This window comes from Hibiscus syriacus, unplaced genomic scaffold, assembly GCF_006381635.1.
Source record: "Hibiscus syriacus cultivar Baekdansim isolate YM2019G1 unplaced genomic scaffold, ASM638163v2 tig00005974_pilon, whole genome shotgun sequence".
Lineage (NCBI taxonomy): Eukaryota > Viridiplantae > Streptophyta > Magnoliopsida > Malvales > Malvaceae > Hibiscus > Hibiscus syriacus.
Window position 1 is genome coordinate 3,839,934 of NW_024062076.1, and position 23,098 is coordinate 3,863,031.

General features: G+C 34.3%; 1 pseudogene; it reads left to right on the forward strand.

Moving 5' to 3' along the window:
• Positions 1–273: 273 nt before the first annotated feature.
• The window catches only part of LOC120200489, a 71,783-nt pseudogene continuing 48,958 nt past the window's right edge, over positions 274–23,098 (forward strand).

Below are 23,098 nucleotides of genomic sequence, written 5' to 3' on the forward strand. Positions count from 1 at the left end.
GAAACCGGTTTTTTCAACGGTTCGGGTTTTTCGGTTCGGTTCGGTTTTTTCAATGAAAAAATCACTTGAAACTATAAATTTTTTTAAAAAAATTACCTATTCAATACGGAACAAATGAGTTCCTTATGGAAAACCCGAACCGAACTGAATCAAAATAATTAAGACTTTAAACCGAACTGAAAATCGAACCGTATAATGCCAATCCGAACCGAACCGTTTTACTCGGTTCATGTCGATTTTTCAGTTTTCTCGGTTCCATTGCTCAGCCCTACTTTTAACTATGTGTGTGATATTATTTTCTAGGCTGAATTGGTTGTAGGATGAATGGTTAGCAATATTGAAAGATGTTTTAATGAAAATAAGAATATGGGAATGATGAAAATGGAGTACAACATTGTTTTTATGTTACTTTTGGGAGGACTAGTAAGTTTCAGTGCTATATAAGTATTATAAACCTTGAATGGTTGGAACTTTCTTTGTTAATGGTTGGTTTGAGAACTCATGGAAAATTCATTATAATTGACTTGTCTTCTTTGTTAGAGGGGTTATTCTCGTACATTTAAATAGTGGAAAACAATTTTATGGTTATCTAATGTGGACAAACCACTTGTTTAATACCAAATATACTCTTTAGTCTTTAGTAACACAATGTTTGTAGCTAGGTTTTTGAACATGAAGCGAGGCGAGGGGGAAGCAATATGCACTGTTGAACAGGTTGGTGTCCTTGTCCAAATTGAACATCAGATTTACCCCTTGCCTTTCTTTTTTTAATCCAGACATTTTGGTTGTGTTTTAACCTAGAAAAGTGGAAGTTGAGTCCATCGGGTTCTCAGATGTGTTGTGCTTTATGAACAAGCAATTAACTTGATTTCAGTAGTTAAGGAGATTCATGAGCTTAACTCACAAGAGCTTAATAAGTTGCTGAGAGACTGAAAATTTCACCATTAACTTTGTTATTGGAAAAGGATTAGAAGTAAAGGTATAATCTCCTCATTTCATTATCACCATGGTTTCATTCTTCTGTTTTTCCAATGAAACATCTCATATACAATTGTTTTATCTTTTAGATTGATTTGGAAAACCTTAGGATTTCTTCCTTTGAACCTTATTGTCGTGCTTGTGTCTCATAGAGATGAAGCTCTGCTCATATATTCATAATGTGGCATCCGACTCTTACATTCCTTGTGTGAATTGGCCTCTTCGTGATAAGGAAGCAATGACGGATTAATGAACGTTGCTCTTGTTGAAGAATCAAATATAGAAAGCTCTAGACTCGATGAAGAACAATGGAGAATGAATAGGGGAAGGTGGCGACAACAAGTAGGGTTCTTAGGGTTTCTTTTAGGTGCTGGAAACAGGGTAAAGAATAATATTAGAACAATATAAACAAAAAATAAAGAACTTAAAAAAATATGATAATCAAGAAATCAAAAGATCTCCCTTGTGAAGGTGGATGACAAAGGTGATGATGGAGAGGATGGATTTGTGGAAAATAGATGGATAATGTCCTATCAAGAACACGATAATATGGTTCTAACCAACCCTCCTAATCGCGATGAAAAGGCAAAATAGAGTGTGAAGATTAATCTCCCTCACAAGAACTTAAAAGAACTCCAGGAGAAGAAGCTTCGAATGCACAAAGCAATCAACACTTAGAAAAACGAACTCAAGTTGTATTATTAATCAAAGAAATCTGTCTTTACAAAGTTTAATAAAGTCTCCTTTATATAGGGGATGAGTTCTAAAAGTCCTAAATAACTAATGAATAAAATAATAACAAACTAAACATGTCTTAACTCTAATTCCGAATAAAATAATAAAAACTAAAAATATTGTTTTAACTCAACATTAATTCTTAATAAAATAATAAATCTAATCCTAAAAGATAATGCATCATCCTATGTTAAATTATATTACAAATAATCAATAAAAATATTGAAAATTCGTAATATTTACAAAATCTCGTATTAATCCCGTATAGGATTTTCTGCATGCACTATCTTCACTAAAATGATTGTATATTTAGTTCCCCATATCATATTGATGCAATTTAAGAAATGTTGGAAAGCTAAGAGACAGACGGCCATATATCCAGAAGACATGTTGACCAAATAAGATCATGATCCCATTCAAAAAGTCGTCGTAAGTATGATGTTGTTCTGGTATTCTTTTCCAAGGCTTGGACGAGTGGATCATTTGAAAGAGTTATTACTTCCTTTTATGTGAGCCTTGTGATGCGTGTACCATCCTCCTTTTCTTCAAAAAGATTCGACCTCGAATCTGAAACATTAAAAGGAGCAACATTAGAATCGTTTAATGATTCATTCACATTATGCTTACCTAATAGATATGCTTTGAATTTTCGAGGCTTTGTTCTTCTAATAGGTTCGAGTAGAAACATATTCCAAAGAAGCATGTATTATCATTATGGACTCCGATGCATTTATCATTCCCCCACTTCTCAAAAGGTTTCATCATCGAATTTGAAAATTTCGAGGCTTTGTTCTTCTAATAGGTTCGAGTAGAAACATATTCCAAAGAAGCATGTATTATCATTATGGACTCCGATGCATTTATCATTCCCCCACTTCTCAAAAGGTTTCATCATCGAATTTGAAAATCCAAGAGAAATAGAATTAGATGTGTTGAAAGAAAAACTTGTGAAACATTTACCAGGATCAATGTGAGGTGTCTTTATGCATTTTAGTCAAGGTTTCTTCTTTGTAGGAACTAATTTCTTGTAGTCTTGAAATCCTCTTTTGCATACAATTTTTGTAATATGATGTTTAGGTTGAAATTGGACATGGCACCAGTTAGTGTTGCCTTTTTTTATGATTGCTTTAGATATTCTCTCCATGGTTTGACTCATATGTAGCGAGAATGAGTGTTGAAAAACCATATCAACTGGTTTGTGAAAGTAATCCCTTAACTCTTCTAATTGTAGTTCATGAATTAAGAATTCTCGGGACGTGATAGTTCATCGTCTATTGTGTTTTGCTTTCCTCGGTGTTTTATGCACTTAAAGGTGTTGTGTGTATTATAAATGACAACTTAAAGAGTTTTACCTTGTAAAAAGGAGAAGTACGTTACAATATCATTAAAATGAGTAATAAAATACTTAACTGTGGACTATCGTAAATCGTGACTCTTCATTGATAAGACATAGTGATTAAGGCTTTCAGGTGGTAACCCGTCATGATGGTCACCTAGCACCATTCGACAACTCTTGGTGATGGATGATGGTGAAGGCTAGTCCCGTGTTTCTTTTACTTTTTCATCATTTACATGGATTCCCTATGCACGAACTATAAGCCTGTGGAGTTGTTTAAATCATGTTTCGTCACTAAGATGGCGTCACGACTAAGACTTTCCTGGATGTAGCCTTTTTGTGACAAATCTAACTCTTTGGTTTATTTGAGATTGTATGTTTGATGAGGTATGATAGAACCTGGAATTATATTGGTTTGATTTTGTTTTTATTTTTCCGGTGGTAATCTGTAGGTGGATCACCTAACACTTTTAAAAACTCATGTAAAAAAGATGAAAACACACTAGGCAAATCCTTTTTAATGTTAGAAATCGAAACAATTGATTCCCTAAAGCGAACAATGATGCAAGGTTGTTTGTAAAGAATGTTCTCTCTCAATTCTTTTGTGTTTACACATAGATTTTGAGTTACTCTTTTCTTCTCACAATTAGGTTCACTCATCTCCCATGGGTCATTATTCTTTTAGCTTTTGTAACTAGTGACGTCTTTTTCTTTTTCCTCTTTCTCAGTTTTTTCTTTTTTTGCTTTTCACACCTACTCACAAATTCTCATTTGATCTTTCGGGATTTCTTTTTGTGACATTGGCCTAAGAGTGTAAGGTTTGCCATCTAGGTTCAAAGTGTATTTGTTTGCCTTACCATAGTTGGTAACATCATTGTCGTATTTCCATGGTATTTCCAGAAGGATGTGAGAAGCTTGCATTGGAATCACGTCATACCAAATTTCATCACAATACTTGCCCATTTGTAGTTTGACTAGGCATTGTTTGGTTACTTTCATCTTGTACTCTTTATTAATCCATCGCAGACATTATTGTTTTGGATGTTGTTGACAAGGTAGGTTGAGTGCCTCTACCAAGTATCTACTCACCAGTTTGCACAACTTCCATTATCAATGATTATGGAGTAAGGTTTACCTTGTGTCAAACATCGGGAATGAAATAAGTTTGTTCTTTGAATATCAGCTTCTTTGTATCTTCAATACTTAAAACCAACGTATAACCATACAATTAGGTCTAAAAAATTCTCTTGGTTCAAACATCCTGAAAATCACAACACTCAACGAAACAATTAAATTAAAATAAAAATAAAAGAAAGAAAATTCAACAAAGCAAGAAACCTCACAAGTCACTCCAAGAAAGTAACATAGTGAGAGGCAAGTAAGCCGATCTTGTACTCTTTAAAACTCACTTTACCAACTATTCTTCTACAGTTCGTATCGGAGTTTGATTACTAGCAAGGGCGGTAGAAAACCTAAAATCTCTAAGAGGCCAAACAAGGGTTAGACTACAAGAGAGCGAGAATGCAAAGAAAGAATAAGTATGCAAACACATTAGTCCTACTAACCCAAGGAAGATAATGCATTAGATAATGAAAAAGAACAATAAAAGCAAAAAAAAAAGAACCTAAAGCACTAAGAATCAAACCAGAAACCTAGAAAACGCTGGGTCAACTTGAGAAATGTTTTTGAGGGGGTTATCGGTGTCCAAAACTTTTAGAAAAATTCTTGAATATCGTTCGATATGTGTAGAAACAACCTGTAAATTTTCAGGACTAAATATCTTCAGTAGTATTGAGTAGACTCTGTTGAAAAGTGTGTCCTCAAACAGTCTATTTTTCGTGATCGCTTTGTTCGAAGGTGTTATTGATCTCTAAAACTTATGATTTTTTTGGTGAATGATCTTCCATATATGTAGTTTCAATCTGAAAATTTTCACTACGAAATTTATCCTGTAAACGTTTTAAGAAATTCGACAAGATTCTAGATTGAATCTGTCGATGAAACTTGAACGGTGTATTTGAAGGCTCTAATGAACTATGATTGGGGTGGATTCTAGCCTGAAGATTACTCTTAGGATGAATATGAGATCTGAAGAAAATCATTTCTAAATTTCTTCGTTTGCAATTTTTGAATTTTTTGTATTTGTTTATCTTTTTGATTTTTCAGCCCCTTTGTTTCTTTTTATTTTATGAAAAATAAAAAACTTACAAGAAGGATTTGAATCTAAATTATAATTAAATAAAAAATAACCTAAAACGATGATTTTTTGCGAACTATCTCAGTTGAGGTACCTTGGTGGTTTTCTGTGCAAGAACAAGCAAGATTGCTTGATTCTTTCCAAGAATCGACCCAAATATGATACCAATTGATAGGAAAGTGGTGGCGGATTAATGAACGTTGATCTTGTTGAAGAATTCATCCTAGAAAGCTCTAGACTCGATGAAGAACAATTGGGAATGAATAGGGGAAGGTGGCGGCAACAAGTAGGGTTCTTAGGGTTTCTTTTAGGTGCTGGAAACAAGGTAAAGAATAAGATTATAACAATATAAATAAAACATAAATAACTTAGAAATAAAGTATAATAATCAAGAAATCAAAAGATCTCTAGTGTGAAAGTGGATGACAAATATGATGATGATGAGGGTGGATTTGTGGAAAATAGATGGATAATGTCCTATCGAGCCCTCCTAGTCGCAATGAAAAGGCAAACACGATAATATGACTCTAACCAATCGTCCTAGTCGCGATGAAAAGGCAAATTGGAGTGTGAAGATTAATCTCCCTCACAAGAAGTTGAAAGAACTCTAGGAGAAGAAGCTTCAAAGGCACAAGACAATCAACACTTGTAAAAACGAACTCAAATTGTATTATTAATCAAAGAAATATGTCTTTACAAAGTTGAATGAAGCCTCCTTTATATAGGGGATGAGTTCTAAAGGTTATAAATAACTAATGAATAAAATAGTAACAAACTAAACATGTCTTAACTCAACTTTAATTTTTAATAAAATAATTATTATAATCCTAAAAGATAATGCATCATCCTATGTTAAATTATATTACAAATAATCAATAAAAATATTGAAAATTCGTAATATTTATAAAATCTCGTATAGGATTTTCTGCATGCACCGTCTTCACTAAAATTATCATATCTTGAGTTTCTGATGTCAGATTGATGCAATTTAATAACCGTTGGAAAACTAAGAGACAAAAAATCATATCTCCAGAAGACATGTTGACCAAATAAGATCAGAATCCCATTCAAAAAGTCGTCGTAAGTCTGTTGTTGTTTTGGTCTTCTTTTCCAAGGCTTGGACGAGTGGATCATTTGGAAGAGTTATTACTTCTTCCTTTGATGTAAGCCTTGTTATACATGTATCACCTCGCCATACTAAACTTGAGCGGGTTGCTCTTAAAATTACCCACTGGTTATTTTCTATTATAATAATTTTAGTTCTCTTTTTGTTCCATTATTTGCCGAGTTTGTTCTTGAATATAACAAAAACTTGAAATAAGTAGAAAAAGTTACAGCATCAAAATGAAAGTCAAAATAGGGATATTGTAGTGTAGGATAAATGATCACTGCTTACTATAAACATCCTTCATTTTTAATATCTCAATGTTTGGATTTTGAAACTAGTTATAGCATTAGAAATTATACTGTAGGATAAATAAGTTTACTCCTTAACTTTAAATTGTCCAGATGTTATTTCATCCCATATTTTGGGCTATGGCCTTTTTAATTATATGACTGGAAATTCTTTTAGATATAACCCGGGGAATAACCTCTTATATTCTTCCTCCTGTGACTGTAATGCTTAATATAGATGGCAAGCCTCACCAATACCTTGAGATCCCCATACATCCTTGATTGAATCTAGATAGAGTTTGCAACATCTTGTGAATTTCTAAGGAACTTAAAGTCTAGTATGAACTTTTTCTCTAAAAAAGATCTTTATTTTAAATTCACCACCGCGGTTATTACAGATGGTACCTGTTTAATTGCATTAGTCACTTCTCTATCCAATACTCAATCTAGTGTTATAAATGTCCTTTTGGATTGGATCTTATGTTTTCTCTTTTCATCAGCCAATCTACTACATAACACGGCTAGTTTTGATGATTTTATACTGTAAGTTTTCTTTCTCCTAATCCTTTCTCCTCTTATATTGCTTACAGGTTCTTCTTGATGATGTAAAAGTATCAGATCAGCTGGTTGATCTGGTCTTTTATGTGCTTCTTGTTCTCAATGATTATAGACAAGTTCCTTTTTATTCTTTCCTTCACTTCTTATCTTCAATTTTTGTATTATTCTTTTATGCCCTTTCAATTATGTCATATCTACAATGAATTTGCTTTTATCCAAACATGCTTCATGTTGTAGGACATCCATGATTCAGATCCTGTGCCAGTTTTGCATTCATCTCTTGTGGCATGTAGCCTGTATCTATTGATTGGATGTATATCTTCACAGTGGCAAGATCTGGCTCTTGTTATGATAACACATCCTAAGGTATCACTTAGTTAACATTATTATGAACCGACTTTGAGGGAAAACGAGATGTGTTACATAAAATTATTTATGGAATCATTATGCATGATATTTCTATATTCCTTTATGAACTTGTTTTCTCTACATGTTTCTTCCTTAGCATTCCATGATAGTAATAGTCTTATTGAGTTCTTCAATCTGTCATGTATGTTGTTGACTGTATTGATTCAAATTCCATTTCAGGTTGACATGTTGATACCTGCACCACACGCCCTAAAGGAAAGGATGATGAATTTACTATACCACTTGGCCCTATCACACGAGGTCGGACCAAACTTCTTAAGGACAAGCTTCAAATCGCAGTTCAAGCATTAATCCGTAAGGGTCTAATACCAGCAGATTTACAAAAACTTTTTGAAGGGGACCTAGTTGTTATCCGATAGACATGTCTTCTGGAGATATAACTATCTGTCTCTTATCTTTTCAACGGCTCTTGAATCGCATCAAACTGATATCGGGAACTCAAGATACATTCAGTTTACTGAAGACAACGCATGCAGAAATTTCTATACGAGATTAATACGTGATTTTTATAAATATTACGAATTTTCAATATTTATATTGATTATTTGTAATATAATTTAATATAAGATGATGCATTATCTTTTAGGATTAGAGTTATTATTTTATTAGGAATTAAGGTTGAGTTAAAAATTATTTTTAGTTATTATTATTTTCTTAGGAATTAGAGTTAAGGCATGTTTAGTTTGTTATTGTTTTATTCATTAGTTATTTAGGACCTTTAGAACTCATCCTCTATATAAGGAGGTTTCACTCAACTTTGTAAATCAGATTTCTTTGATTAATAATACAACGAGAGTTCGTTTTTGCAAGTGTTGATTGCCTTGTGCCTTCGAAGCTTCTTCTCCTGGAGTTCTTTTAAGTTCTTGTAAGGGAGATTAATCTTCACACTCCAATTTTTCTTTTCATCACGACTAGGAGGCTTGGTTAGAGTCATTTATCGAGTTTGTCTTTTCATTACGACTAGGAGGGTTCGATAGGACACTTATTCATATATTTTCCACAAATCAATCTGCACCATCAATCATCTTTATCGTACACCTTCATAAGGGAGATCTTTTGATTTTTTATTATCTTATTTTATTTTCAATTTCTTTATCTTTTGCTTATTTTGTTCTAATCTTATTGCCTTGATTCCAGTACCTAAAAGAACCCTAAAGAATCTTAGCTACTGCTGCCACCTTCCCCTATTCATTCACTTTGTTCTTCATCGAGTCTAAAGCTTTCTAGGTTTGATTCTTCAACAAGAGCAACGTTCATTAATCTGCTACCGCTTCCCTATCAATTGGTATCAGATTTGAGCTGATTCTTGGAAATAAGCAAGCAATCTTGCTTGTTCTTGTACATATAATCGTCAAGGTACCCCAACGGAACTAGTTTACAAAAGATTCATAGTTTCAGGTTCTTTTTATTTAATTTTAATTTAGATTCAAATCATTCTTGTTAGTTTGCTGTTTTTTTAATAAAAACAAAATAAGGCCGAAAGAAAAAGAAAAAATTCAAAAAAAAAATGAAAATGAAGGAATTTAGGGTTGATTTTCTCCATATCTCATATTCATCCTAAGAGTAATCTTCAATTCAAATTTCACCTCAATTGTAGTTCATTAGAGCTTTAAAATACATCATTCAAGTTTCATCGGCAGATTCGATCTAGAATCTTGTCGAATTTCTTGAAAATTCTAAATGTGGAATTTGGCAGTGATAATTTCCAGATTGAAACTGCATATGTTGAAGATCATTCACACAAAAAATCAGAATTTTTGGAGATCAAGAACACCTTCAAACAAAGTGATCACGAAAAAAAAATTCTTTGAGGACTCACCGTTCAACAGAGTCTACTGGATACTACTGAAGGTATTTGGTTCTGAAATTTTACAAGTGGTTTTTTGACACATCGAAAGACATTCAAGAATTTTTGCAAAATATTTGGACAACGTTAACCCCCTCAAAAACGTTTCTCAAGTTGACACAACATGTTTTAGGTTTCTGGTTTGATTTTTTTTCTTTGACTCTTAGTGCTTTAGGTTCTTTTGGTTTTCCTTTTATATTGTTCTTTTGCATTACCTAACACATTATCTTTCTTGTGTTAGTAGGACTAAATAGTTTTCATACTTCTTCTTTCTTTGCATTCTCGTTCTCTTGGAGTCTAACCCTTGTTTGGCCTCTTAGAGTTTTAGGTTTTCTTATTGGTTTTGCTAGTAATCAAACTCCGATACGAACTATGGAAGACTACTTGGTAAAGTGAGTTTTAAAGAGTACAATATCAGCTATGTTACTTTCTTGGATTGACTTGTGAGGTTTCTTGCTTTGTTGAATTTATGTTATTTTATTTTTATTATACTTTAAAATCTTCTTTTGAGTATTATAATTGTAGTATGGGCGACAATAACAACGAGACACTTACGACTATCTTAGTCGCACTTGAACGACTCACAACTCAATTTGATCAACTTCACAATGCTGTGAGAGAACGACAAGAACTACAACTGGATCTACCAAACTAGAATCCAAGGCCAAACAATGCTGAACTTTTGGCCCCCAAGCGAGCAAAACCACGTTTTCAAGCACCCGAACTCTTTGCAAAACCAAAATTCACAATCCTATCTTTCAAAGGAAACTACAATCCAGACAAGTACATCGATTGTGAAGGAAAAATTGATCTCATGTTTGCATACCATGTTTGCCCCCTAGTTGAACAAGTTCCCCTCATCACCTTGGAATTCGAAGGATATGCTCACCCTTGGTGGATGCAAACAAGGAAAAAAGATCGAAAACTTCCAAATTCAACCAATCACTTCTTGGACTGAACTCAAACATGCTATGAGGAACCGATTCCTACCGACACATTATACACGAGAAGTTAAACAACGATTACACCGACTTCGACAAGGTAGAAGTTCAGTTGAAGATTACTACAAGAAGATGCAGTCCTTACTCAATAGAGCTAACATAACCGAAGAAGAAGAGGAAATCATGTTAAGATTCGTCGTCGACTTAAACTCAAACATCACTGATCTTCTTGATCTCTATGGGTACGAAAACCTTGAAAATACACTAAAGAAAGCATTGAAAATTGAAGCACAAATCCAAAGATTCTGACTCAGAGAACATTACCAAGGTACTCCATTCTTTTACTCAGGTAATCCTTCAAATCCTTCCTCATCTTCTTCTCCATCTTCTCAAAAAAACTCGAGAGGTGACAAACCCGACAAAGAGAAACAATGACCAGTAAAGAATGACACACGTCCATCCCCTAAAGACGACACCCAAGCAAGAGACATCAAGTGTTTTAAATGCTTAGAAAAAGGCCATATCAGCCGCAATTATCAAAACACGAGGACCCTAACCATCCTAGGTGATGAATCTTATAATTCTGACTCCGATGACGACATCCTCAATATTCCATCACATGCCGAAGCCAAAGAAGATATTGATGACTATAGAAGCGATGAGTACAATGGCACAATCTTACGCCTAGATGATATGTTGGATGAACTACATTGTGCAAGTATCTTCACCAAAATTGACATGAAGAGTGGATACTATCAAATTCGAATGAAAGAAAGTGAAGAATGGAAAACAGCATTCAAGACAAAGTTCGGCTTGTATGAATGGCTTGTTATGCCCTTTGGACTCACAAACGCTCCAAGCACCTTCATGAGATTGATTAATCACATTCTTAAGGAGTTTATAGGTAAATTTTTTATCGTTTACTTTGATGACATTCTTATATACTCGTCTTCTGTTGACTCTCATGTCATTCACATTCGAATGGTTCTCGAAGTTCTTCGACGAGAACATTTATATGCTAACATGGACAAGTGTGTGTTTTGCAGTGATAAGCTTATGTTTTTAGGATTTATAGTTAGTGTACAGGGTATCTATGTAGATAAAGATAAGGTTAATACAATTCAATAATGGCCCACGCTTACTTCCATCACCGAGGTAAGATCTTTCCATGGTTTGGCAAGTTTCTACTATCCCTTTGTCAAAGATTTCTCAACCATTGTTGCACCATTAACTGAGATCATCAAAAAGTCGGTTGAATTCAAATGAGGCCACTACAATAAGAAGCTTTTGAACTTCTTAAAGATAAGTTATGTTCTACCCTTATTCTCCGTCTTCCCAATTTTTCTAACACCTTTGAGCTAGAATGTGATGCTTCAGGCATAGGCATTGGTTTCTCCCTCATGTAAGAAAGATAACATATCGCTTACTTTAGTGAAAAGTTAAAAGGTTCACAATTGAACTACTACACCTACTACAAGGAACTTCTTGCACTCGTCAGAGCACTCAAAGTATGGCAACATTATCTTCTCCCTAAAGAGTTTGTCATTCACATGGACCATGAATCACTCAAATGGTTAAATGGACAAGGTAAGTTAAACAAACGACAAGCTCGATGGGTTGAGTTCATTGAATCCTTTCCTTACATAATCAAATACAAACAAGGGAAATATAACATCGTAACTGATGTATTATCTCAATGATACACACTTATCACTCAAATCCATGCTACTGTTTTGTGTTTTGTACATATCAAATAACTTTATCCTAACAATCCATATTTTTCTGAGATTTATACATAATGTGTAAAATGTGCTTTTAACATGTTTTATCTTGTAGATGGCTTTCTTTTTCGCATGAACAAATTGTGTATACTACAAGGCTCTTTGCTAGAGTTCTTGGTTCACTAGTCACATGTCGGAGGACTCATGGGACACTTTGATGTTCACAAAACACTCGATATGGTGATAAAACACTTCTTTTGGCCATACATGCGCAAAATAGTGGAAAAGATTTGTGCATCATGCATTACGTGCAAACAAGAAAAGTCAAAGGTAAATCCTAATGGTTTGTACACGCCTTTGCCGATTTCTTCTTCTCCTTGGATCGACTTCATTCCTTGCATAAAACGGGTGATGCCCCACACTTTGCTTATTTATTCTTCCGAGAAATAGTCCGCCTTCATGGCATTCCTTGCACCATTGTGTCCAATCGTGACACTAAGTTCATAAGCCACTTTTGGAAGGTATTATTGGGTAAGATTGGCACAAAACTTCTCTATTCCACCGCTTGTCATCCTCAAACCGATGGATAAACCAAAGTAATAAATCGGATTCTAGGATCTTTGCTAGGAACTGTGGTAGGTAAGAATACTCGTAATTGGGAAGAATGTTTACCTTTTGTTGAGTTTGCTTATAACCGATCCATTCACTCCACAATAAGTTATTCTCCATTCGAAATAGTTTATGGTTTTAACCCATTAACTACTTTGGATCTCATTCCCTTGCCTTTAGATCAGGTTGCAAGTTTAAATGGTGAAAAGAAGGTTGCCCTTATCAAAGACATTCACGCCAAAGCCAAACTCAAGATGGAGAAAACCTACGAGGCAATTGCAAACCGAGTTAACAAGGGTCTGCGACATGTCACCTTTGAACTAGGAGATTGGGTTTAGGTTCATATGAGAAAAGAGAGGTTCCCAAAACAAAGGAAATCCAAGCTATACCCACGAAGCGATGACCCATTCCAAGTCCTTGAACGAATCAATGACAATGCCTACCGCATTGATCTTCTCGGTGAGTATAACGTGAGTGCATCCTTTAATGTTTATGACTTATCTCCTTTTGATATTTCAGATTCGTAGACGAATCCTTTTAAAGAAGGGGGAGATGGTACATGCACCACACGCCCTAAAGCTAAGGATGATGAATTTACTATACCACTTGGCCCTATCACACGAGGCCGAACCAAACTTCTTAAAGACAAGCTTCAAATCGCAGTTCAAGCTTCAAATCGTAGTTCAAGCATTCATCCGTAAGGTTCTAATAGCAGAAGATTTAAAAAAACTTTTTGAATAGGATCCAGTTATTATCCGGTCGACATGTCTTCTGGAGATACAACCATTTGTCTCTTATTTTTCCAACGGTTCTTGAATCGCAACAATCCGATATTGGGAACTCAAGATACATTCATTTTACTAAAGATAGCACATGCAGAAATTCCTATACGAGATTAATATGTATTTTTGTAAATATTATAAATTTTCAATATTTATATTAATTATTTGTAATATAATTTAATATAGGATGATGCATTATATTTTAGGATTAGAGTTATTATTTTATTAGGAATTAAGGTTGAGTTAAAACATTATTTTTAGTTATTATTATTTTATTAGGAATTAGAGTTAAGACAAGTTTAGTTTGTTATTATTTTTTCATTAGTTGTTTAGGACCTTTAGAACTCACCCTCTATATAAAGGAGGCTTCACTCAACTTTGTAAATCAGATTTTTTTTTATTAATAATACAACGAGAGTTCGTTTTTGTAAGTGCTGATTGCCTTGTGCCTTCGAAGCTTCTTATCTTGGAGTTCTTTCAAGTTATTTGAGAGGAAGATTAATCTTCACACTCCAATTCGCCTTTTCATTGCAACTGGGAGGGTTTCTTAGAGCCATTTATCGAGTTTGCCTTTTCATTACGACGAGAAGGGTTCGATAGGACACTTATCCATCTATTTTCCACAAATCCATCCGCACCATCAATCATCTTTACCGTCCACCTTCATAAGGGAGATCTTTTGATTTCTTTATTATCTTATTTTATTTTCAATTTCTTTATCTTTTGTTTATATTGTTCTAATCTTATTGCCTTGATTCTAGCACCTAAAAGAAACCCTAAAGAATCCTAGCTACTTCCGTCACCTTCCCCTATTCATCCCCTTTGTTCTTTATCGAGTCTAGAGCTTTCTAGGTTTGATTCTTCAACAAGATCAACATTCATTAATCCGCCACCGCTTCCCTATCACATGTTTATGGATGTAGCTTGCAGAGCAACTCATCTAGCTGTCAAGTTTCTCCAAAACAAGTTGTTTGCTCAACATTCCGATATTTATGCTAAGCTGAGTCCTACTGAATCAATGGTTAACTATCTTTGCCAACAATGCGAGGCTTCTTTACAGTTCCTTCAGTTATTGTGTCAGCAAAAACCATTTCGGTAACGCTTGCTGAAGAATAAGGTTTGCGTGCCAGCATTTCATTTATATATTCATCTGGCATAAAGTATTGTATTAAGAGACATTACCCTAACTAAGTTTTAAGGAAAAATAATCTGTTTTGGTCACATCATTTTTCTACTTACTGGTATTCTCTTGTGAAAAACGAGAGAGGAAGATTACTAGTGAAAAGGATCTGGGATCTAAAATGTCATAATTTTTATTTAGGCAATTAAGAAGTTATGGTTTCAATAAATTGTACCCAAGGTGATTTGTCAATAATTGTATGGAAGATCTTTACAAGATCGCTGTTAAGTTTTGAGGAAGATCTTTACAAGATCGCTGTTAAGTTTTGAGTCCTATAGGCTATAAATTTTTAGAGTATCACTGTGATCTTCTGGAATTTAATACATTTTTTAATATGAGCAATGGGATTTCATCTTTGGTATTCGTTCAGGAATTATGTGGAAAAGGTGGTGTTCTTTTCCTGGCTCAATCCATCTTGAAGTTACATGAACCAGGTTTTGTTGAATCCTCCACAATCATGGCTGCATTATCTAGGCTGAAAGCTAAAGTCCTGTCAATTGTAAGTCCTAAGCGTGTGCATTTGTTTTGTCTATATATGTTGAGGTTTAAGATGCTTTATAATCTTCTGCAGCTCCCTTTTGATATGACACTATTGTAATGAAGTGTCCTGTTTATGCAGTTATTGCATTTGTGTGAAGCAGAAAGCATTTCTTACCTTGATGAGGTTGCCAGTTCTCCTGGAAGCCTGGATTTAGCAAAGTCTGTTGCACTTGAGGTCAGTTTTTTGTTTGTTATGAATTTTTTTTTTTTTTGGTAGAGAATTATACACAGAATTGTTTACCTGGATTCTTGTGTTTAATACACTAATTATAATGAGGCAGGTCCTTCAGTTTTTGAAGAGTGGACTTGGTAAAAATCCAAAACATCTCAGTGTTAGTTCTGATAGAACCTATCCTATGGGGCTTCTTCAACTTAATGCTAAGCGTCTAGCTGATATCTTCTCTAATGATTCAAATTTTCGATCGTACATCAATTTGTACTTCGTAAGTTATTATATGTTCAGACCATAGAATTTGTTCCTCTGATTTTTAGAGAATTGCTATATTAGTACTTCTGAGACAGCTCTTTTTTACTAATTTTTTAATAAAAAATTACATAATTCCCGGTGGACAAAAACCTTACTAACTTTTGTAATATTCGAAGTTTTTGCCGGATTTTCATGTAAATTGATATATTTTTGTGTTCTATTATTCCTTTTTTGCATCCTTTATGGCAAGATTTATGACTGCTTCTTTTATGCTCATTCAGACTGAATTTTTTAGTGCAATATTTTCACCATCTCTTGGAGATTTTCTATCCATGTGGTGTTCTGATGATCTCCCTGTAAAAGAAGATGATGTTACTCTGTATTTGAAGTATTTGCTGCAGCTGGATGGGCTTTAGATTTGGTTTCATCATCTGACTCATCAAACACAACAAATCTGGAATTCACTTTTATCCCCAACAACACTTCTCAGGCTTCCTATGTACATCAAAGAACATCTTTATTTGTCAAAATATTTGCAAATCTTCATTGCTTTGTGTAGACATCAATTTTTTCATTTTAAATTATTATTATTAAAATTATTATTATTATTATTATTATTATTATTATTATTAATAGTAATATTATTTATTATTTATTAAATATTACAAAGCCCAAATCACAGCCCAATTACATTCAAATCCCAGACCCAACCAGACCCAACCCAAACCTAAATGGAAACCCTAAACTGATTTGGGGTTTCAGCTAGGGTTTCTAAACCCTAGCACTATTGTTGCTGCCGCCGTTTCCAGATGCTTCCAGCCGCCTCTGATGATTCCAGGTGTCTCCTCTCGCCATTGCCGACGGTCAGCCGCCCCACGTTGACGCTTCAACTGCCAGGTGACCCAATCCGTTGCAACCACGACGACGCCGCCTCGATGAAACTTCCAGAAGAGCCAGTTTCTCCTCCACGTCGCAGCTACCAAGGTGAGTCACCACATAGCCCGGTGACTCACCGAGAAGCCCCTCTGTGACCAGTCCATACCGAGCACCATGGTGGCTATAAAAGCCACCACCGAACCTGCAAAGAGGAGGAGGAACCACAACAAGCAAAGAACGGAGCCACGAACCCACAACCAGCAGAAAACCAAAACAGAAAACAAAGAAAGAAGAAAGAAACTTACCCTTGGAGCCTTGACCATCGCCGGAAGCACTAAACATCGCCGGAGAACAGAAAATACCGAAGGTATTTTCGTAGATTTACTCCGATTAGGAGTCTTTTAGGGAAAACAAAGACCGGAATCGGTCTTAGGGCGTTTAGATCTATACTTTAGGTAAATTTGGGAATTTCCGGCCACCGGAGGCGGTGGCCGGCGGCGGAACATGCGACGGATCATGGTTGCCGGCCGGTGGTCAGCTCTCTCTCCGGGGAGAGAGTTTAGAGAGAGCAGAGAGAGTTTTATCTCTCAGAGAAAGAAAGAAAAGAAAGAAATGGGAAAGCTTGGCCCTTCGGGCCAGGCGTTTAGGGTATATATACCCCTTCCCGAACGACGTCGTTTTGGGAAGGGGTATATGCGTAATTTACATGTATGGCTAAACCCTTTCCGCAGTCACTCCGAGTTTGTAACATTACAAATTAGTCACTGAAAGCAAGTTTTGATTCTTTTAATTATGTCATTTAATTTTATTTTATTACATTTTAGTCATTATCAGTTTATATATATATTTAGGGTAAATAACTGATTTAGTACCTTATAATTTTATTAACATTTATTTTAACCCGATTAATTAAATAAGGCTAAATTACATTTTTAGCACTTAGAGTTTTTATTTATTCGAGATAGAGCCTTTAAACTTTGATAAATTTTATTTTAATCACTGATTAATTAATTAAGGGTTAATTACACTATTAGTAATTTTATTTTATGATGATTCGAATTATGTTCATTAATTTAAATAATTTTACATTTATTATTTTATTTATTTTAGTCATTGTTTAGTTATATTTTAACTTAATTTAATTTTTATTATTTTAATATATTTTAAATCATTACTTTAATTATTGTTTTACTATATTATAAATATATATATTATTTATTTATTTAATAATGTTTATTTATTTTCAATATCAAAGAAAAGGGCAGTCTTAATATAACTGGATGTCCTATTCTGGTATTTTAAATAACTAAATATTATAAAAATTATAATTTAGTTTTATTACATTTTTAATATTTATTTTTATTTATTAATATCGAAGAAAAGAGCTGTCTTAAGGTACCTAGAAGCCCTTTTCTGATATTTCTAAATAAGTAAATATCTTATTTATGTATATTAATATATTTTCTTAAAATTATTTGAAATAGTAGAATTATGAATTAAATATATCTTTGAATTTTTAAATTTCCAATAATAGAGACAATTTATAATTAAAAAAAAAATGTACCAATTTTGGGCGTTGTAGGGGTGCTAATCCTTCCCTAAACGTAACCGACCACGAATCCCTTTTTATTATTAAAAAGAACGAATTTTTGGTTAAAACGCATATCAGTTTATCTTTTAATTGATGTTTTCTTAAAAACTCTTTTAAAAGATATTTTTTAGGTATTCGACCAACCTGACCCAAAAGGCCGATGGCGACTCCCAAATTATTTTCAAAACCATTTATTCACATCAATTTTCCCGCCGAGAATAAATATTTCGTGCCCGGACGAAAACCGGTTACGACAGCTTGGCGACTCCGCTGGGGACTGTCAAACTTTTAAAATCAATTATAAATTGTCTCTATTAATTATAAATTAAAATTTATATATTTAGTTTATGATTTTTCCTTTTCAAATTTTTTATATATATTTATTATTTTCATAGTATGTATATATTTTCTTATTAATATTTTTTTATTTGCAAGTATTTTATTTCATTATTTATTTTTCTGTCAGAGGTTTGAACATTTCTCCTCACACACAACACTTGCATTGCATAACATAAAGCTCTATAATTGAGTTTGTCCCTTTTAAGTGGGAGTGAAAACGACGTCTTCGTGAGAATTTATTCTCCGTGTCAGACCTAGCAAGTAACTTTCGGGGTTCATATGCTCTATGTCTTCGTGAGAATTTATTCTCCGTGTCAGGTATAGAGAAATGTGTCCCCTCGAATTGAACTCGATCCGTTTAAGTCTGTAATGGACTAGGATTGAGGGTTGACAGCCCAAGGGGGTATCAACAAAGACAATTCGAGTACATTTACTCCTAGAACTGAAACTCTGCATATAATAAACCCTAGAAATTCACCTAATCTAAGACTGTACTGAACCTTTGTTCATAGGTGTACACAAAGGAGAAATAAGCTCTAGCTTTTAATTTATTATTATTTTTTCTCCCTGAATAAATGCATGCGAACTAGAAATCATGCGGTTAGGTTAATTTTTCCAAACAAAGCATGGAACTAGAAAGCATGAGGTTAGGATTTATTATATACCATAATAAATAAATTTTTTCTTTCAATTAGTTGGTATTAACCATTTTATTTTTTCTTATTTTCCCATGTATGTTATTTCCACTCTAATTTGTTTAAATTATTTTCTTTTGTTTGCATTCCATGATCATGACCAAAAGGTGTTAACTGAAAAGATTGTTCATCAAATTAGAAAGAAATCATAAATGGACAAAAAGTTTTATGATAAAACAAAATATGATGCGGCCAAAGAAAGACATCCTGAGGAAACTCTGAGGATAGAAGCAAGCTATGCACCCAAAGATCGTATGACCATTAAGGATCAAGAGGAGATACGAGAAATAAGAGAGCAGATGTCCAAGATGATGGATAGAATATCTGTTTTGGCCAAAGGAAAAGAGATTCCAGCACAGAAAGAGAGAGAGCTCAATGAACCTAACCCTGCAGTTTCAGATACGCAAGGGACTTCGATTCTTAACCAATTTGAGAAATTACAGACAGTCATCATTCGTATTCACAAATCGTCTGGAGATACCAAAGAAATGGTGACGACTGTACAAGCTCCCAGAGAAGAGAAGAAACCATGTAATCTGAAATCATCGAAGTTTAGTATGCTCCCGATATCTAAAACTCAGGTTCAATCCAAGATAAAAGGCGGTTCTCATATTGATGCTATACCTATATCATATAAAGAGTTGTATGAAAAGTTACTTGAAGCACGAGAAGTGGCTCCATATTACATAAAACCGTTCCAACCTCCGTATCCAAATTGGTATGACATCAACGTTCATTGTGAATATCATGCCAGAGCTCAAGGACATACCATTGAGAATTGTCTTGCCTTCAAACTTCGAGTCCAAAGTCTTTTGGATTATGGAACCTTACAATTTATGGTAGATGATAGACCTAGTTTGGTAACCAAAGGTCCTGCTAGATTAATACCAAAAGTCTTCAAAGGTAAGAGTATCAGTAGGGGCGCCCATAGAGAAGAAGATTTGCTGAGGTTTGAAGCTCAAATACGTAATTTGAAGATTGAAAACGATAAATTGAGCACCAAAATGGAAACCATACATGAAGACTTCCAGAAGGTCAGTCAAGCCTTTCAAAATGCTGGTATAGGAAATACCCCAGAAGAGTGGATAACAGGGGTCACCAAACTGAAAAAGAGTTGCAACATACATGAAGATCTTGTCCAAAAACTTTTTGAACACAAATGTTCTCTCACAAATTTAAATGATCAACTCCGAGAATTGACATAGGAGATGAAAGAACACCAGAATGTCATGGAAGAAGTTGCAGTTCAGACAAGCTATATGGTCCATAAGCTGATAAACTAACTTGGTTTTAGAGAAGAAAATGGGAAAGTTATTCCCTATATGTAAAGTTTTATTGAAGTTAGGACTAAAAGTTGTCCCCTACATGTAAAAGTTTTGTTGATGTACCGAAATTTTTGTGTTCAATGAAATCTGTTCTAAGATGATCACTCTTGAGAAACACCTTTTCATACATGCATTTTCATTTTGCATCTTTGCATTTTTCATTTTGCATTCATACTTTTATGTTTGCCTATGAAATGCACATTTTGCATTCTTATTTTTCCAGTTATGCTTTTTTCAAATTTTTATTTAAGTACTGTTATGTACTTTGATTATAAAAACATGTAAATAATTCATGAAAGGTTCTGTAACAGTAAAAACCAAGACCATTCATTCATATTACTTTACTATCATCATGAAAACAATGGAGCAATCTTATAAGGGACTACAAGACTAGTGGCCAGAACAATTGACAGGGTTACCTCGGGATACAAGGAAAGAAGCGTCAGATTCAGTACCAGATGGATCAGATCAAATTATTCAGGGAATGGAATCTGATGAAGAAGAGACAACTGCTATAGAGAAATCGTGCTATCAGATTGAAGAGTCGAGAAAGATAACATACCCTGGGGCATCCCACTCAAACCCAAAGAATAGCCTCATTAATTATTCACAATATGAGGATAAAGTCAAGAGAACAGAGAAAGCAATCAGAAACATGAAAGATGTTAGTGCCTACCACAAAGAATTAGAAGCAAAAGAGCTTAGCTTGGTTCCAGATTTGATTATTCCCCATGAATTCAAAATGCCTGATTTTGAGAAATATGATGGCACAAGTTGTCCCCTAATCCACCTGAGAATGTTTTGCAGAAAAATGGGAGGATATTTAAATTCTGATGACCTGTTAATTCACTCTTTCCATGATAGCCTTGTTAACCCAGCAGTAGTCTGGTACAATCAGTTAACCCAAGAACAGATCAAGAAATGGGTAGATCTAGCTGATGCATTTTTGGGACAATATCGGTATGTTAAAGGCTTAGTTCCAACACGTATGGATCTTCGAAGAGTAAAGAAGAAAACCAATGAAAGATTTCAAGAATATGCCTTAAGATGGAGAAGAGTGGTAGCACAAGTTCAACCTCCCATGTTAGAAGAAGAGATATCACATATGTTTCGTGATTCCCTTCCAGCGCCTTTCTTCGAGTTAATGCAGGCAAATTCGACAAAAGAATTCGAGAATCTTGTGACAAGTGGAGATTTAATTGAGAATGTAATCAATGAAGAAAACTCAAAAGTCACATCCAAGAGCCCAACGGATCAAAAAGTGAAAGCTGATGATGTGAATGTATGTCGCATCCAGAATCCCTGCAACTGCAAAAGAAAAAGAGCAAGTAACTGTTCGGATCGACCAAAGAAAGTCATGCGATCAAGAAAAACTTTAGAAGTGTTCCAAACTTCTATTTCAGACTTATACCCTCATTTGGTTAAAAGTCAGTACATCACACCAAGACCAACTAAAGTGACATCAAACCCTTCTGCTCATAGCTATGATCAAAGTAGTGTTTGTGATTTTCACTTGGGAGTATTTGGGCATTCCACGGGCAATTGTAAGCAACTGTTAAAAGAAATAGAGATGCTTGTTGAAAAAAGAGTCTTGACACAAAAAATAATCAAGAAATGGGAGGTAAATGAAGACAATGATTCTGATCTTATTACACAACCAACATTAAAGGAGTGATGATGCATGAACAAGTGGAAGTGTTATCTACTACTGTAGTACCTTTCTATTTTCAGCATCTTGTTTGAACTTGTTTTTTGTTCCTTTCTCCGCTTTTTGTGCAATAAATAAATGTGTGTTGCTTATTAAGGTTATGAGCAAGGAATCAAATTTTAATCTTGAGATTATTGAGTATCAAGTAGATTAGATATTCTTTTAATTTTTCAAGAGTTATAGATCTATTGGCAAGTGGTAAAATTATATCTTCAATATCCCATCCAATGCCAATTACTCAAACTAAATCTTGACACTACAAAGATTCCGAAGTAATGTCTCTACCTATTTTTACACCTATTTCAGATATTTACCTTCTCGGGTAGATTTGATTGATGATACTACATTCCACCATATACGACTTCAAAAGTCACACATTGGTCCTTCCAAACACAAAACCATCATAAACCAAAAGACCTCAAAAGAACCAAACTGTCAACTATTCATGAATTTTACTGCAAGAAGATACGAGATGAGGTATCAGGGACCAACTCATCGATAATAATTTCGAGTGATTAGGGCATACTCAAAGAAGAAGGGGAAAGTGATTGATTGAAATAAATATATCATGCATTTTTTTTCATGTAAATAAAGTTAATCTGGAATATTCATCCCCCTGTGGATACCTCTTTTTACAAAGGTTTCTGTGTATGAGATGATAAACGGCATTGTTTCATTTATCCTTTAAAATATACATATATATCCTTGGTTGTCCCCATTTGAGCTTGAATAATGTTTCTTCTAATTCAACCCTAACCAAGGATCACCCTCTACATTGGGGGGCAAGGTAAAGGATATGGGCTCACAAGAATAAAGATTGTCAATACAGCTTTATTACGAAGACAAGTTTCCATGAAGTCATGAAAGTTTTGAACTACAAAGTATGTCAA